Source organism: Micropterus dolomieu, linkage group LG04, assembly GCF_021292245.1.
Source record: "Micropterus dolomieu isolate WLL.071019.BEF.003 ecotype Adirondacks linkage group LG04, ASM2129224v1, whole genome shotgun sequence".
In the NCBI taxonomy this organism is placed as follows: Eukaryota; Metazoa; Chordata; class Actinopteri; order Centrarchiformes; family Centrarchidae; genus Micropterus; species Micropterus dolomieu.
The window spans coordinates 5,425,832-5,443,851 of NC_060153.1; the positions used below are offsets into that span (position 1 = coordinate 5,425,832).

The following is an 18,020-nucleotide window of genomic DNA, read 5'->3' on the forward strand; positions in this document are numbered from 1 at the left end:
AAGACCCAGAAAACAGCGCTAGTCACGTCAAACTCTCTGAAACTTTGAGCAACTAATAATGCTTACGGTGTTTTGTTGAACTAGAAATGTCATTGCACCGCTGTGGTCCCAATGGCGGGCGATGTGAAAAGATAAACCCCAGAAAACACTTTAACTCTCACACAAATAACAACTCACCACCAAGAAAGCAAGACACACAATCTGCTTTCAAGTCTATAAGGCGTAAGGATTACAATACGCTATACTTTAATTAATTTATTTGTATATAGATAATATCATGAATTTCCTTAATGTTTGTGAAGCACATAAGGATTATAATGCATTATACTTTAATTAATTTAGTTGTATATAGGAAAGTGTAATATCATGAATCTCATAGGATTCTTAAATGTTTGTGAAACACATAAGGATTATAATACACTATAGTTTAATTTATATAGTTGTATATATGTAACTGTAATACGAATTTCATAGGGATGCTAAGGGACTGTTTTGCACCCCCCATCCACCCCTCCCTCCCGAATGAAGCGTATTCACGAGAGCGCGCGGGGGGGTCGGGGGGCGCAAAGCTGGCCTTTATTTACTACTCACCTGGTGCCACACTCTAATCAGCAGAGTAGTGCATGGATCATGTAATATTCATCCAGCCAACGGTCACAAACCGTTTACAGCCTGTCAGCACCAGAGAGGGAGTGGGGTGGACCAGGGACAGGAGATCGCGGAGCGACTGGCCCGCTGTGGTCGGTCAGTGATTGTTTCCTCTGGAGGGATGAAGTCTGAAGCTGAAGAAGATTAATGTCAATAAAGCATGCTGTCAATATTTTAGAGTCCCCACAAAATATCACAAATCATGCTTTTAGGGGAGAATTTTTCTTCAGCACTGAGCTGTCTAAAGAGCAATTCTGAAGAGCAGAAGATAGGAAAGAAAGTGAAAGAATGTCTGCTAGTAAGCTTACCGGCCCAGGGCGAGGCACCGCTCCTTCCCTATGGGTGTGCGCCGTCTGCCACACAGGTTACATTATGTCCGGGGATCTCCATCCCTGCTGTAAGGCGTGCCTCGGCCCCGAACACGCTGGCAGGGTTTCCGCTCCGCTGTCGGCCTCCGCTTCACTGCCTTCCATAGGCGGCCTTATCAGAGAGCTTCGTGCCATCATCCAGAGGGTGCCTATTTTTTATATTAATGTCTACATATAAATGTCAGAAGCTGTAAAATGAAGACACAAAAGGCAAACATGAACAGTCGTATCTATAATGATTGAGGTCATATTAACAGGGTTTTCCTGCCCTTAACAACCGTGTCCACCAAAGTGTTTTTTGCCAGCTGAAAACACCACCTGCTCTTCTGAAAACACCTAGCTGGGAGCGCTAGGGTGCATTTTGGAGGCGCAGTGTTTTTTTTTGAGATGCTGTGGTTGCTATGATACATAATTTCCGTGGAGGCGATGTGTTGCATGTAGGGTAGGTAAAAGTCACCACAAAGTATGTAGGCCTACTTGCTCTGGCCCTTGCTCTGCATGAAGAGAAGGCTGAAAAATGAGAGCACGGACTGTCCGTACGTGGGTTCATGAGATTTTGCAGGTGAGGAAACACCTCGGCAAGTAGGCACATCGTTCAAGATCAGATGTGCTTGGTGCAGTGTTTGTCCCGCCCCTCCTGCATTGTGATTGGCTGTAAAAAGTGACAGTGATGAGCGCAGTGTTTTTCCCAAAGTTGAACATTTTTCAACTCTCGGCCACCGGGAAAAAAACTCCGCGCCCAGCGCGGAAAAGACGCTCAGCGCCTCGTCGTTACTAGTCCTATTGTTATTATAATCATTAACATTACGATTGTTATCATTAACACTACTATAAATATCTGTACCATTTTTTACTGTCTGTACCTCTGTGTGTGTATATTGTGTAGGCTGCCTCCCTCCCCTCTCTCTCCTTCCATCCCTCTCTTTTTCTCTCTCTCTCTCTCCCTCTCTCTCCTTCACCCCAACCGGTCGAGGCAGATGGCCGCCCACCCTGAGCCATGGTTCTGCTCGAGGTTTCTGCCTCTTAAAAGGAAGTTTTTCCTTGCCTCTGTCGCCTAGTGCTTGCTCTTGGTGGGAACTGTTGGGCTTCTGTAAATAGCATCATAGAGTACGGTCTAGACCTGCTCTTTTATGAAAAGCGCTGTGAGATAACTGTTGTTGTGATTTGGCGCTATATAAATAAAATTGAATTGAAAAATTGAATTGAATAGCTTTTCCAACTATTTGTTCAGAGATATGGTGAAAATAATGGCCCAATATGATGTGAAATTACATATTTTTCATTGGAAAACGTAAAATTTTCCCCCAAACCCCCTCATCTAACATGTATTTCCTGTGCTCTTCTTCCATCTGCTTACAATTCTCTTGTATTGACTGCACTATTTTGTTAACTCTTACTTCTTTCCCTAGGTATTTACTCCATTGATGCCATATGTGCTATTAGCTCTTACTAGTATTTATTGCAGCGCTTACAAGTGTACATTGTCACTTGAAGATCTCTTACTGTATCAGTGCTTATTGATGCTTGTATGCTGTTCCTCAAATGTAAGTCACTTTGGGTGAAAGTGTCTGCCAAATGAGTAAATGTAATGTAAAGGTATTGATAAGTAATTTCATTGAAACACTACTTTTAAGCTATCTTTCCATCAGGGAACCCTGTAAGTCACAGAGAGGTAGGGCAGAGCAGCCGGAGGACATCAGAGGGAAAACCAAAAAATATTTGCTCCATTTAATATGATCATTAAAATCCGTGAAGTTATAAAAGTTATGTGTTTTTTTGAATAGTAATCACTAAGGCCCTAGAGCTGGAAATGAACATAATAGGTCCTCTTGAAGTGGATAATGGCGATGTTATCTGTCCATACCAACTTTCTTTCTTGGCCTGCGGGCACTTTCCCACAAATGTCATTTAAGCTGCCAAAGCAGGTTTAATTAATTTGGGGCTGTGCAGTGGGACTGTTTGCTAAAAATCAGCTGCCGGCTGCCTAACAGGGTTGACGAGAGCGTTGAGAAACAACCAAAAAACAAAGTTACAGCAGTAAAACTAAAACAGTGAGCTGAAAGATGCTATAAACACTGTGGAGAGCCGAGGGGAACTGCAGTCAGGTGATTCGCTGTGAGTCTGAAATTTTGAATGAGTACGTATTGACATAATAAAAATATTAATTCATACAGAGTTATGTAGATTTTGAGATATGCTGCTAAGTAAGGGACAATAAAAATGGAACCACGGCTAAGTTAATGATCCCATCTCATTTGCAGACTACCTCCATGTATCTTGGGAAAATACAATATTTTAAGACCTAAAATGGATTTCTTTATTGTAAGGCAAGGTAAGGCAAGTTTATTTGTATAGCACATTTCAACAACAAGGTTGTGCCGCCCATTGATTGAATGCGAGACTCCGGTTCCTTCACAGATGTTTATTAACACCGTAGAACTAAAAGTTCAGGTAAACAAAATAAAAGACAGCATCAATATTGACATCATTGCATAAATAGCATGGGTTAGCACTGTAGTCAAGGCTAATAAAGAATACAGAGTAATACTGACCACTTTAGCCTGCTTCTCAACCAACGGCAGTCATTTCCCAGAAGCAATCTTCACAGTCAAAGAATATGATTCTTCAACTTACACAGCTGTAGCAAACACCACAACATATGGAGTAATAATAAAGAAACAAACTAGCAGGTAACCTCACCGCTGCAGGTACGTTTTTTTCCCTCATGTAGCTTACTGACCTACAGGCCCTACTTCCGGGTGTGCTTTTGTAAGACAATAGCATTTCACTCCTGAGATTAACCTGATACTCACATCCCCACTGTACAAATTGTTTATTGTGTATGTGACACTTATATACCTACCAAGGTTTTACATCTGGCTAATGGACTTAGGTGCTCATATCCCCCAAACCTTGTCTTGCTGTGTGTCTCTCTCTTTTTATCTTTCTCTCTCTCCTCACATGACTGTAACATACTATTAATAGCAGCAGCATTCCCCCAAATCATCTTCTCACAGGGGGAATGGAGCGTCAAACCTAAATAACCATGCCTTTGCCTGACAGGCAAAAGGCCAATGTTTCACCTCTAAGCCTGACGCTAATCATGGTGACAATATTTAGAAAAAATGCACAAAGATACTCACAGCAGCTCTGTCTTCTCTGACATTTCCTATTTTCCATCGTGTTATCTGCAGCCTTCTGTTGACATTCCCAAAGCCTCACGTGCAGGGCCAGAAACAGTCGAAGGAGGAACTAAAAATAGCAGCAGCACACAGCTCAGTGTGCTGAATATGAGTGAGCACGTTTTTAATATCTCCTCATTAAATATGCATGAGATTAAGTACTCTAGACTCCACTGTTTATTGAGTGACGAGCATTGTTTTTCAATTCATCAGTTCCCTGCAACCAGCCCCCCAAAATGAATTGTTTTTCCAGTTAAATATAGATAAATAATGCTTGACTGATTGACAGGTGAATGGTACGAAAAACAGATAATACTATTTACAGGTTGCTCTGTATCCTAAGAATTCAACTAAATATTAATTAGGATAACTCTGGTTACTAATTACCTGGTCAGATGATTTAATTGGTAGAATAGATATATCATTTGATCTGCTAGATGCAGGAAAGGTGGGACAACCTCTGTCTGTATCTTGAATGTCAATGGTAAATTTTTCTGTGCAAATTCATATGTCATATATCTCTCTGAAGGATTCCAGTGGTAAAATGTTGCTCCTTTTTCTTATTAAACTGTGCGCATATATCTCTAATGATCTGTGCAGGTGCCACTAATTCAAATGCGGGTCATCACTTGTGACTCCACAGACTGGGCAGCATGTGCCACAGTAGATACTGGCCAAACTTCATATGTGTATTTGGCAAAGACCAAATGTCTGTGACAGATTTTCTTCGTCAACTTCCCTGTAATAACTTACCGAGAAGATGCCGTATCTGTGGTAAAATAGGAGCAAATGTTACCAGGCAGCTAAAATCCCTTTGCTAAATTGGCTCCAGTGACAGTCTCTATAATCCGAAGGGACAGGTATTGCCATGACAACAGCTTGCCCTGAGCTGATCTGGCGATGCTTACAAACAAATGATTACATGAGTGAAAAGAAAACCTATATGTGCCAGATATGTGCGTGAAGAGTACACTAGGCATTCTGACTCCTCTGCTGCTCTGGAGTGAGAAAGCGGAAAAAGTCCTCATGAGTGCCTCACACAAAACACAAGGTGGATACCACACAGTACACGAAATAACCTTGGATCTATCAGGATGTAACTTTGTGCAGGAGCTGTGCATGGTGGTCTCATCACTCTATTGGCTGAAGATAAACTAATAATAACCCAGAATAATGCACATGTATATATCTGCAATGTTGTTCTTCTATTCCATATTTATATATTTCTACATTTATTTATGTCGACTGTATGTTTGTCTACGTGTAGCACCTTATCACCACAGCAAATTCCTCGTATGTGTAAAACACTACTTGGCAATAAAGCTCCTTCTGATTCTGATTCTGATAACAGAGCAACTGAATCTTACAACAGAGCACAGCAGCACCATGAACACACAAAGGTATAAAATGATCTGACAAAGTGCTTCAAGCAAAGTGAATCCATGAGGAAGTAACTGTGTTGCCGATGACCCATAGTTCACGTAATTTCTAACCTCTTCGGGTTCCTATCATTTATTACTAAGAACCTGAATAATGAGTGGTTGGCAGTATGTGTAACATGGATTCAAGTTGTTTGTTAAGGTCATAGATTTTTATCCACATCATTTGTTCCCACTGAGGGCTACAGTATGTGCTGTTTTAGGGCTTAATTGGAAGTCTTGTCTTGTTTTTCAAAATCCGTACTCGTTTAATTGCTCTTTGCTCTCAACTACTATTCTGGGTGCTGATCTTTAAAGAAGATAACAAATGCTGGTCTTGCAGTGTTTCAGCAAGGTAAGTCGGGTTATGTCAATTAAGTAGTTTGACAGTTTGGAAAATACTTGCTTTCTTGCCAAGGGTTTGATGAAAAGATTGAAGCTACTCCCATATCTGAGTGCAAAATATTTGAAGCTACATCCGGCAGTTGGTTAGCTTAATGGATAATTTAGATATCTTTAATCTTGGGCCCAATTTTCACATATTTTGGTGTTGAAATGACAAGTACGGAATAAAGTTTTTTTGAATTTGTGCAGTTGATGGCTGCAGCATATTCATTTTGGGCAATTGTGCTCGTCAAAATAATGTCCACAAGAAGTGCTTCTATTTGACTGTTACACAAAGTGTCTTACAACATCATGGAAAGGATCTCTAATAGTGACTCCTGGTGACACCCTTTGTTTTTAACAAATCTCGCTCAAGGACAATTCTCACTCTGAAGTCTCACGAAGGGCAAGTTGTTGTAGCAAATGCCGGAGGAAACGAGGGAGAGGAGTTTTTTGTGTATGTAGAGGAACAGCTAGCAAGACAATATTTCCTAACTTTACTCCAACACACCAAACTCCTCTCTCCAACTCTGACTCACAATTCCATCATCTTCTGAAGCTAAACGTTTTCCTGTGGAGAGTTTTCTCTGTCCTGTCAAGTTGATAACTACAGGTTTTAGTTTACTGCTTAAATGTCCACACAGTATTTTCTGTGACATGGAAAAGTTTAAAAGAACTGACATCAGCGTCTGTAATTTTTAAACGCACACAGCTATATTGCATTCAAATATTTATTATTATACAGTATTATTGGATTTGTAATACATTGTTGGCATGGCATTTTGTTTTACATTGCATTTTACATGACATCACTTTGAAACTTTTCAGATACAGGATAAAAATGTTGTTATACTGCCCATTACTATTAAGGACATGAGATCTTTAGATATGATGGTGCAAAAATACTTGAAAACATTGAATTTTTTTGGCTTTGTACACCAGCACAGAAAACAAAACCAAAGGAAACAACTATCAATATAAACAGGAAAAGTCATGGAAATCCACCCATTACTTTTTGAGATACCATTTCATCAATCAACTGTTGGATAAGAGGACATTTTGACATGATGGCGATGCCAAAAGGAAGGTTAGAGGGTCACCTAGCTTGGGGGACCAAAAATATCTGTACCAAATTCCTAGAAGACACAGCTTTTTTCAGTTCATCAATTCTGTGAATCCCTCGGATAACGCACAGTTTGTCTAAATCTGGCGTGTAAAAATCTGCTTCATTTATATTGTTGAGCTTGTGTATTTGACTTCCCATTACAGACTGCACAGGCATTAAACATTTACCAAGTCAATGCCTTGTGAAACTATTTTTGGAAGCTACAACCCACAAAGCTACCTTTCCCTGGGTAGCACAGGCTGCCAGGGTAATTTAGGTTTCTAAAACCAGCTCTCACGTTTGCACTTGTGATAGAAGAGCATTAAAGCATGGAGGCATTATAAGTCCTTCTCTGTGGACTCCGGTTTATATTCTCGCAGAGCTGTCTCATCCAGGAACACTTCAAATTAGCATCTCTGCCCACAAGGCAGTACTAGGAAAACACTGGACTGTCTGTAACGTGGGAGCCAGGAGCTGGCTGACAAAGCCCAGAGGGCCAGAGTAGCCCTCACAGTCTTTGGTTCGAGGTTTTAGAGAGCGAGTGGGAGTGATAGAAAGAGTAGGTGGACAGTTTCATCAGTGTGAAGAAAGGGAAAAAGCAGGGTGCTCTTCCAAATAGTTCTTGAGGGTGGTGGTAACAATTAAAGAACAGAGTTGAGTTGATTACTTAATGTGAGAAAAAGCACACCTAAGGACCCTAACAGCCATTCAAACCCACACATTCGTTCCCAGGCATGTCTATTTATTCAAAATAGATTTGACTGAATAAGAAACAGTGAAATTAGTACAAAAGCCAATCACATCTATTGAACATGCAAGAGGCCTTTTCAACTATTCAGCAAGAATAGCTTTCTAAATATGCATATGCACATAAACATCATCAACTATGCACGTGAATTACACTGCTCAAAAAAATAAAGGGAACACTTAAACAACACAATGTAACTCCAAGTCAGTCACACTCCTGTGAAATCAAACTGTCCACTTAGGAAGCAACACTGATTGACAATCAATTTCACATGCTGTTGTGCAAATGGAATAGAGAACAGGTGGAAATTATAGGCAATTAGCAAGACGCCCACAATAAAGTAGTGGTTCTGCAGGTGGTGACCACAGATCACTTCTCAGTTCCTATGCTTCCTGGCTGATGTTTTGGTCACTTTTGAATGCTGGCGGTGCTTTCACTCTAGCGGTAGCATGAGACGGAGTCTACAACCCACACAAGTGTCTCAGGTAGTGCAGCTCATCCAGGATGGCACATCAATGCGAGCTGTGGCAAGAAGGTTTGCTGTGTCAGTCAGCGTAGTGTCCAGAGCATGGAGGCGCTACCAGGAGACAGGCCAGTACATCAGGAGACGTGGAGGAGGCCGTAGGAGGGCAACCACCCAGCAGCAGGGCCGCTACCTCCGCCTTTGTGCAAGGAGGAGCAGGAGGAGCACTGCCAGAGCCCTGCAAAAGACCTCCAGCAGGCCACAAATGTGCATGCGTCTGCTCAAACGGTCAGAAACAGACTCCATGAGGGTGGTATGAGGGCCCGACGTCCACAGGTGGGGGTTGTGCTTACAGCCCAACACCGTGCAGGACGTTTGGCATTTGCCAGAGAATACCGAGATTGGCAAATTCGCCACTGGCGCTCTGTGCTCTTCACAGATGAAAGCAGGTTCACACTGAGCACATGTGACAGACGTGACAGAGTCTGGAGACGCCGTGGAGAACATTTTGCTGCCTGCAACATCCTCCAGCATGACCGGTTTGGCGGTGGATCAGTAATGGTGTGGGGTGGCATTTCTTTGGGGGGCCGCACAGCCCTCCATGTGCTCGCCAGAGGTAGCCTGACTGCCATTAGGTACCGAGATGAGATCCTCAGACCCCTTGTGAGACCATATTACCATATACCTACTGAGCCTCATTTTGACTTGTTTTAAGGACATTACATCAAAGTTGGATCGGCCTGTTGTGTGGTTTTCCACTTTGATTTTGAGTGTGACTCCAAATCCAGACCTCCATGGGTTGATAAATTTGATTTCCATTGATAATTTTTGTGTGATTTTGTTGTCAGCACATTCAACTATGTAAAGAAAGGAGTATTTAATGAGATTATTTCATTCATTCAGATCCAGGATGTGTTATTTTTGTGTTAGGCATTGAATCTAATTGAATTGAATCTAATACTACAGGAAAGAATTTCCAATGCTTCTTCTCGGCCAATTCCAAGTTGTTACTATTAAATAATAAAGTAATTGACAAAGCAAACAAATGACTGCTTCATACAACAATTCACATACATCAATAGTTTTGTCCAGTGAAGTCGGTGTTTATTTGTCAGTGAAAGATATAAAACCAATGTACTTGTACCCCCTGGGGTAATTTTGTAGTCACCAGGGGATACCCAGATAAAAGTTGAAAAAGTAGAAATTCAGATTTTATTATAATTACATATTCAAATATCTCTGTTTAGGATAAAACATATAGGAATACAAAATGGTGTGATGCTTATCTTTAATATTGCTATTCCAATAATAACCAGTAACCTTCCAGCTAAGTCGGCTCACTGCACAGGACGCGCCTTATTTTCCTACCAACTTGATTCAGATCCAAATCCATGCCAAGTGGCAGAAATGCAGATGCAAATTTGAATAAACTTGCTGAGGAAAAAAAATAGATGAAGCCTAAACATGAATACTTCCACACAATCTGTCTTATATGGATTCAGATGTGCAGCAGGGCTGTGGGTGGCCAATTAACAAGGCATTTGGTCCTCATTGTATGGGTTTCTCATCTTCTCATATGCTGTATATAACCATGACAACGTTAGCTATCAGTGATCTTGAAACTGTACATGTTGGACAAAAACACGACTTAGAAGATACTATTTTTAATCTGTTGCATGGTCGTGGCAGACACAATATATAGTGCAGATTTGCCCCTAGGTGGTGATACAAGAATCATCAAAGTCTGCTATGCATCTGGACATGCAGAGTGATCTAGGGCCAATATGGTCTGCATAGGCCAGCATTATTTGATTGTAATTTTTTAAACATTAAAAAAGTAAGAATTGGTCATTTAATCAATTAATTTTGCACAAAAAAGCTGCATAAATTAACCTGCAACTTAATTCTATAATTCTAAAGTCCATCCATTATTTGTCAAGAATCTTAGAAAGCCTGTGTTTTCTCTTCAACCAAGAAGCCTACCACTTTCATCTTCCCATTTCTATTTTTGGATCTGTTCTGTGTTGTCCAGCATAGCCTTTCCTTCCAGAGGCTTGTTACTTAGAGCTGGTGGGATCTGGGCACATGTGTCCCTATTTGTTTCCGATGTATTTTCAGAGAGGTTAATGCGTGCTGACATCACATAAATGTCCTCTCATCCAACTGAGAATATGCCAACCATGCAAGCCAACTGCACACACGCACTCACACTCTTTCTATCACTCTGTCCTTACCTCCCATCTGAGTTGATCTTTCTTTTTTCAGTACACTGTAATCCTATCTCTCTCTTTATTTCTATCTGTAAACAACCAGGCTGTCCTGCTTGATTTCTCTAACAAGTTCACATAACAAAACACCGTTTGCCTTTTATTCCATATGAGTGCAGTGAGTTTTCCAGGTCTTCCATTCAGTACTGTTGAAGCACTTTCTAAGAATTAAGTACAAGAGCTTTACAATTAGAAATACAGTTTTAAAGAAGAAATGCCCTGCTTTTACATATCATAGTCTGTTAATAGATTTATAAAAGTTTAAAAATTAAAATGAATAGGATGTGAGGTTAGTAGACGTCTGTTCCCGCTCCTTATCTCTGCTTAAACTCTTGTGGATGGATTTGTATTTCGGGTAATGTAGGCACAATTTTTTAATACACGAAAGTGAAATGCGTTGGCTGAAAAAATGTTGATGTTCTGCAGCACCAATTTTTATTCTTTTGAAGAATGTATTGTATTGTCCTTGCTGAGGTGTGGTAACTCCAACTAGACAGTGAGCTAAACTCTTATATTCAAGAACGTGAAGAATGCCTCATTTTCTTGTTTGCAGATTTAATTTCACTCTTCACATTGTACTGAATCCACAGTGATAAGCAAAAGAGAGAATGAGAGTGAAACCAGGAGAAAAAAAACAATAAAACAAATACTGCAATTAGTTAGCGACCTACTTTCATGAACATTACATTAAACTATGCAAATTGCTTGTAAAATAATTGTCTGGTAATGCTAACATTTCCCTGTGCTAACAATAGCATCCATAGTCTTTAACAATGTCATATTGTTTTTAGCCTTATAACTTTGGTTTTACAACATGAAATCAACAATCAAAATGAAAGTTTATTGCATGAGCGCCTTGAATATTGGGAATGAATTTGTGAATAGAGAAATATACGAGAGAGTTCAGAAGTGTATTTTCTTAAGAAAAATGCTTGCTTAGAGCAAAATGTTATGACCCCTGGGGTCAGTGCTGCACAAAACAGAGCTCCTGTTCTGTCCTGCAACATTTTTACATTTTGAGACAGAAGTTACTTGTGTGAACATCATGACTGGGAGAAATCTTAAAAACCACAGCTCTTTACAATTAAGTAAACTTTTAAAGTAACCCGTGGAGTGTTTGACCACTAGGCTGCTTTGCAAATGTTTTATGATGAAGAAAATGCATTCAACACTTTTTTATTGTTCCGCACCACAAGAACTGGGAACGATCGTTATGAGTGACTTTTTTAGCTTCTACTTCAGCGTAGGTGCTCTCCCAGCATAAGAGGATATGGCGTTAAGTGTACAGTGATTTGTCCAGGTAAGTGTACCTTGATTGGTCGAACACATGAGCCAATGCAGCACCTGCAACTGCCATTTAAAAAAAACTTGTTCAGATTCATTTTATTAGCCATTTGCAGTATAAAACCACATTGGAATAGAATATGCAAGAAGCTCAAAGTGCAATGTCACCACATAAAAAACATAAGAAAACATAACATAAAACAGACAAGCAATTGCCACAAAAACTCAGTAATAAAACACTATTCAATAAAATCCATCCATAAGATATAAAATGCCTAATTTAAGGTGCTTTGTTTAAAGTGATCACAGCTTGGGGAAAAAAACTGTTGAAATGGCGATCGGTAGAACATTTGACAGAGCGATACCTTCTCCCTGAGGGAAGCATCTCAAAGAAGGCCTCTGCAGGATGGCCTAATGCATCATTAGCAAGTTTTAAAGCTCGATTCAAAAGTCTAGCTTTATATGTAACCTCCAGGAGCGGCAAAGTACAGCCAATGATCCTGCTGGCTGAGCGAACCACTTTGTTCAAAGCCTTCTTCTCTTTCAAGGTGAGATTACCAAACCATACAGTAATACAACTAGTTAGGACACTCTTAATTACACAATAGTAAAAGTTCAAAAGAATCTTAGTGTTTTGAGTGAACTCTCGAAGCCTACGTAAAAAGAAGAGGCGCTGTCTCGCTTTCTTAGCAATTTTAGTCGTGTTAGAGCTCCAGTTCAAATCATGCGAAAGGGTTACACCTAAAAATTCACATTTCTCAGTTGCTGTAACTGTAACTTGTAAAACTGTAGCATATAGGCTACAGGTTGCAAGGACAACTTTTACTTCACAGCACAAAACAACAAGCAGAAAACTAAATTTCCTATAAACACTGTCAAAAGACGTGCGTGTGGGTTGAAGTTGCACGCAATAAGGGAACAATCATCTCTTCGAGAAAAATTAGCATGCATTGTTAGTATCCCCATATTGTACATTTATCTTTTTCTTGTGATCAGACAAGCTATTATTACTCCACCACACCATTAAAATGGAATTTCAGACACAAACATTAATTAGCTCACCCTGTGGCTACATAATGAGGTATAATATCATGTTGGCTTGCTCTGTGTCTCACACTATCACACTCAAATAGCCTACATGTACAAACCACTACATCTTTGTCTAAAACACTGCTTAAATCTTCTGACTAGCTCTCTTGACTGAAAGTGTACTTGCTCCCTTGACAGCAGTCATAATCTACTGCTATTAAATATGGAAGGAGGCATGATCATTTCCATCACACCAGACTGGCCCAAGTTAATAAATTGAGGGTGCTGCTTCTATATATTATGGCTAGAAAAGTGGCCTCTGCCAGACCAGTTTAATGTGTACTTGTTGTTGTTCGTTCACTGTCCTCAGCTGTGACCTTCTAAGTACCACACAAAATGTACAATATATTACTTGTTTCTCATGTTTAAAAAATTCAGTCCAAATAACACAAGATAGCTTTTTTGTCTGAACAACGTAACCCTGAAAGCCAAAAACCAAATAATAATTATCAACACATTCACAGACAATGACACATACACTAACATGAACACATATAAGCAACATTTGTTGTCACCATTTCCAATGGGGTATTACATGGCAGATATAGCCACCTGGAAAAAAGGAGGAACTTTTCTCTACCAAGCAAGAGAAGACATATGTCCTGTAAATCACAGTTCATTAACCCCGTATGTTACCTTCAGCAAAACACATCACATACCAGCCGTGTGCACTACAGGAGTAAAGTCATGTCAGTGCCAAATCAACAAGCTGGTTCAATTTGACTCCCTTTTATATATTATGGATATGGATATATGTGAAACAAAATCAAGATAAGCATTTCTGAGAAGAAAAGGAATTCCTCATTATCAACTGGGGTTTATCATAAACTGGGGTTTATTCTCATTATTTTAATTGCATTCTTTCATATTTGTGAGATTTGAGGTGGGAAAAAACACATATCAACCACACAGAATCATTTGACTTGATCTGTTTTCCAGCAGTATCTTATTTTAATGTGTGGGAGTGTATGAACATCTATATAATGCTGATCAGAGGTTACTTCTGTGTGAAGACAAAAGGAAAGGCAGATCTGATGCAAAAATCTGTTGCAGCATGTTGTTTCAGTGGTTTGAGGCAAGGGCGCATTGTTATCCAAAGTTTAGTTGATGCCCCACCTGTTGAACACTGCTCCGCACCCTGATTTTGGTTCACATATTTACAGATCCAGCAAAAAAAAGGAAGATGATTTGGGTGGGAAAAAACAATAAGCACTGCAATCTCAACACAGGTAGTGACAGAAATACTGATCTCTGTCCAAATCCCATTAGGTTAAAAGTCTGTTTCACAGTGATATCAAGGTGTCATCTACATCATTTTCATCAACATCTACAACACAGCAGTGAAGCGCAAGAGACGAGAGAGAGAGAGTGTGTAGCCAATGCATTACATTAGCTTGCTGAGATTACAGTCAATAATGTATGAAATACATGCAGTCTTGGGTAAGTTCAGGTCTCAGTTTCAGGCCTGTGCATAACTTTACATCCATTCCATCAGTCACCTGCAGCAGGAGGCCTATCTCTACAGTCCAGCAACATCAATGCAGTCATATACTGTATAATGTAAAACCTATTTTTTGCTTTCACTGGGGGTATTTACCCTTTAAGACAACTTCACAATGGGGACTAATCATTTTCTGTAAATTCAAACAAAATAAATGTCTCTTGGATAGACCTGTATATTACATTAGTAAATTAGAGCACAGCAGAAATGCATGTAAGTAATAGTGTATAGTGTAGTGCATATTGTTGAATCTGTTACTTTGAAGTCTTTATTTAAAACATTTCAGCAGCAAATGTGACATGAACTACCCAAGTCTTAGCTTCACGTTGGCAAGCACCCTTCCAGCTAAAGTGACAAGAATCTGAGCCCCTATTATATCCAAGGATTCTGTCGCTGATTCTATTAAAATTGGATTTGGCGCATTAACATTCACAAGATTTAGAAGACAAAGTTATTAAGAATCTGCCAAGTGAAACTACCTTAGATGTCATCAGAAACAGAATAGAAAAAGCTGTGACATATGTGCCATATCTACCACTCGATCAGCTTTGGCACCAACTTACATAGTCACAGATTGTCCTTTGATTGATCATAGATGTTCATGTGCCATGTGGTCTCCTGGGTTCTATAGCTTTCATTGACAATAAAAAAAATACACACAGGAATGGACCATAATGTTGTTGAACGGAAATTCTTCTCAGATTCTGTGCAAGGACATTAAAACTATAATTTATAATTTACTGCAGCTATTGTGCACACCCAAAGAAAATGGGTGGCCACCCCAGTGGCCCCCCCTGGCATGGAGCATATGCATAAAATGCTATATACGGTATATATTTTGTAACCCCTTGGTTTGAGTTTAAAGGCAAATAACAGCAAACAAGTGTTCTCATATTAGGCTCTGGGCCTTTCTAATTTCCCAAATGTCTGCCTCCTTGACTCCTCGAGCGGACCGGGACCCGAAAATCTATTTCACTGCACCAAGGACATCTCAATTCTTAAAATGCACATCGAGGAGCGAGGAGGCTTGCTGAAGGAGTTCTAAGCGAGGATACATCGATGTATCCTTTGCGGAAGTTTATTCAGCCGCTGTGACGTTTAAAAGAGTTGTGACATGCAGCTGGACCAACCCATAGCCGGAGCAGGACTCTGCACTGTTCTAACTTATGTTGTATTCATAAGTTGTATTAGTTAAGCCTATTAAAAATAATCAAATGCGCGATGGAACTTTCAGCCCTTCACCGTTTGTGTAGCACCTCATAAAACGCTGTTCTAACCGCATTCCTTAATGTCATTTCAGTTTGATATCACTGATGTTGTTGTTGTTGAATGTGATATGTGGATGGGCAGCAGGATTGTAAAAATGAACATTAAATAGCAGCTGGATGAAGTGTCACTCCAGTGACACTGTGCACATTTACACACAAGCCACAGCAACATAAATTAATAATAGGTTAATAGGTTCGGTCAGGATCTAATGTTAATTCATGTTCTGTGTTCTTCTACACATCCAAAAGGTCTCACACACAGTCCAGTTTGATACAGTAAAAGCAGCCGTCCTCCTGATCAATGCTGAGCTCCATCAGAGCGTCTAAACATGGATTATAGAAGCTGAAATGTTTAATTCTGTTTCCTCTGTCTGTCCTGTCAAGTTTATTACTGCAGGTTTTTTCTGTTTTGTCCCACGATATTTGCTGTGATATTATTGCACGGATGGAAACATTTAACTGACAGCAGCCTCTCTGATTATCACAGTAAATCGTTAAAAGATAACACTCATAGTAGGCTACATCATTTAACACCAGAAAGCTACAGGGACCGGTGGAGGTGAGGCAAAATTCCCATGCAGATGCTGGGGATTGAAATAATCTCCTGTTTACATTGTAAAATGTAAAAAAAGTAGTAGCCTACTGTGTAGCTTAGTGAATGATTAGGCTGCTGTAATCTGTGACTGTTTTCAACTGATGCTATAATGTTTATTGGAAGCTCAAGATGTTTCTACGTGTTGTAATGTTGACAGACATGTTTATGGATTGTGAAGATAGGCCCTATAGTGCCAAAAGCTGGTCTGCTGCTCTGACAGAGATCACAGCTCAAACAGTGGACAGATGATGCAGCTGTGCAACAGGTCATATTTAATTAACATCGCATTAAAATGACAGCTCCGAGGAAAGGACATCTCATTTCATTAAATGCCTGTTTCGACTTCAACTCCTCGTGCACGCATCTCGGGTGGGAGGGACTAACACTCGCCGCGAGGAGTCGAGAATCGAGGAGGTGGAAATTTGGGAAATGAGAAAGGCCCTATGTCACTTTAAGAGGGTAACCTCTGACCCTGTGGTGTGACAGATTATGATGTTATTTTAGGAGTGGCCTCCGATTCGTCCATGTAGATGGCAATCACGTTTCTAAAATTGTGACTGGTTAAGGGCCAACAGGCAGAGCAGATCGGAGTACCCCAGTGTTGTGCCGAATGCGTGTGTTTTCTGTGGAGGTAGTGACCAGCTGCAGAAGAAAGAAAAGGGTAATTTAATTAATGTACAGAGACACTTAATAGCCTGGCTAGTTTATAATAAGTTTGTAACACTGCTACACAGTTTTGTGTATTGTACTGTGTGTGAGAGCTAATAGTCTGCAGATAGCAACAGGTTTAGTGTTACGTCCCGAGGTGTCCAGGGGTGTCAGGACATAAACATAAACCAGATGTTCTTGGTATTTGAAAGGATGTTTATTTGAAATAAAGTAAAAGGAGCTCACAAAACAGAAAACTGACCAATGGGTGCTGTGGAAATCAACAAACAATTATAACAAAAAGAGGTCCTCAAAAGGAGGATTACTATTGTACAGGGAAAAAATAAAAGACCAAGCAGGCTTTTTAAACAGGTGGTGGTTTTCCCTGGCGCTCCTTGACTGGCCAGCGGTAGTATGCCGCACCAATCGCTGTCGTGGTCACAGGAACCCAGGAAGTAGGCAGGACCTTCCTTCTTCGCACAGCCAATCCGCAGCGTGGGTTGGCACAGCCTGCTCAGCATAACAGATACACACTTCCACAGGTAACATTACAGCCATAACATTAGCACCATCGCTAACAGCAAGCCAACACCGGCTGTTAAAGTTGTGCTTGGAGGGAGACCATCCTGTGCCTGTTTTCATCTTCATCTTTGTGAAAGGATTTCAAAACATGAAAACAGTGGGAGTCATCTGGACAACCTGTGAAACTGGGTTCAACATTACTTGTAAGGTTAAACATCGCTGCCCAACAGGCGCTCCATTGAGCAGCACAACAAACACTGCGGGGCCACAACGAGTCGGCAGCATCGCGTTGGTACCAGAGGTACCACTGGTAACAGAGGTTGTGGACCCAAACACAGACACGAAGAAGGAGTTGGTAGAATGATAGTGAGGTTTATTGACGTAATCTGCACTCTGCGCATGCGTTGGCGTCTGTAGCCACCTGTCGGAAGCTCCGTCTTGAACCGGACTCTTATCCAGTTTTAATCCACTTTTTTCGTTACATTTTTTATATCCTTTTATTTAACTTAACTTTATTTAAGTTTTACGTG

The 18,020-nt window shown here is 40.3% G+C and overlaps 1 long non-coding RNA gene across 1 annotated transcript; it reads right to left on the reverse strand.

Annotated features, from left to right (window-relative positions):
- Nucleotides 1-485: 485 nt before the first annotated feature.
- On the reverse strand, nt 486-3,692 carry LOC123969150. The gene is made up of 3 exons (XR_006824642.1): nt 3,569-3,692; nt 957-1,204; nt 486-782 (listed from the first exon to the last, which is right to left on the reverse strand). It is a non-coding gene; the product is annotated as an uncharacterized LOC123969150 (long non-coding RNA).
- Between the last annotated feature and the right edge of the window lie 14,328 nt (nt 3,693-18,020).